Genomic DNA, 1,473 nt, shown 5'->3' with positions numbered 1-1,473 from the left:
AAGCCAGGCATGGTGGCAAACACCTAATCCTAGCACTGAGGCAGGAGGATCACTGTGAGTTCCAGACCAGCCTGGGCTACATAGTGAGATCCAGGTCAGTCTCAACTACATAGTGAGACCCTATCTCAAAATAAACAAACAAACAAACAGCTGGGAGGGCCAGGAATTTAGCTCAGTGGTTCCACCAACTGTCTTGCAAATGCAAGGACCTGAGTTCAATCCCTGGTACCCAAGGAAAAAAAAAATAAATAAATAAACAGCTGGGAAAAACATAAACAGCTTGGAACAATGGCACAGGTCTGCAACCTCGGGTATTTAGGAGGCTGAGGCAGAAAGACCACATGTCTGAGACAGGGATGGGGTATGAGCAACTTAGTGAGACCCTGTCTCAAAATAAAAACATCTTGGGGGTGTGTCTGGGGATGTAGCTTAGTTTCAATCCCAAGTACCACAACACAAAAAAAATTTATGGAATACGGCTAAAGTAGTGTTTACCTGAAAATGTAAAGCAGTGATGGCCAACACTAAGAAGAAAAGATCTCAGATCAATAAACTAGCTTTGCACTTTAAGACTCTGGAAAAAGAAAGATGTTTCTATTCATTATTGCCCCAGAGATTCTAGCCAGAACAATTAGACAAGAAAATGAAATTAAGGGCCGGGGATATAGCTCAGTGGTTCTGGCACCTGCCTTGCAAGCTCAAGGGCCCGAGTTCGATCCCTGATACCTGCGGGGAAAAAAACAAAAAAGAAAATGAAATAAAAAGCACCTCGACCGGAAAAGAAGTAAAACTATATTCCCATGTGACATGGATCATGTATGTAGAAAATCCCAAGGAAATCACTAAAAAACTATTCAATGGATTCAGGAAAGTTGCAAGATACAAATCAGTATATAAAAATCAAATGTGGGCCAGGGATTTAGCTCAGTGGCCCGCCTAGCAAGCACAAGGTCCTCAGTTCGAACCAACCAACAAAACAAAACCCTCCTTCAGATCTAGAGGGAGATCTGACTTTGCGTGGGCCTGCTGTTCTCCATTCATGCTATCTCATTATTGCAACCGTAGTTTCTGTTTGTAATAAAATCGCAATTCCTGCAGCTATCCCTGTGGCTTGTCCCTTTCACTCACAGTGACATGAGTTAGCGGGATGCATTCCCGAAAGACCAATTTGAGAGGAAACAAGCCGTCTTTCCCCTTTCAATTTCTAGGACTCAGGGAGACTAAGCTTTGTTCTAACTTTGCCTCTAGCGCCCTCCTCTGAGGGAGGGTGTGATTTCCCGCAGCTCCGAAGCTAGCCGAGGGCCAGGATCCAGGCTCCGTCCAAGTTAGGACCTGCGTGAGGCCTTCCTCCATGACACATACTTAGGATACTCGATTGCGTTGATGTAAAGAACAATATAATCCAGGCTAGATTCGTTACTATTACACTGTATTTTGGTTTTCTCCTGATCTGGGAGCGCCCGGGGGCTCCCG

This window comes from Fukomys damarensis, unplaced genomic scaffold, assembly GCF_012274545.1.
Source record: "Fukomys damarensis isolate Sample0158 unplaced genomic scaffold, DMR_v1.0_HiC HiC_scaffold_34, whole genome shotgun sequence".
Taxonomy (NCBI): Eukaryota; Metazoa; Chordata; class Mammalia; order Rodentia; family Bathyergidae; genus Fukomys; species Fukomys damarensis.
Note: the sequence above shows the minus strand (reverse complement) of the source record.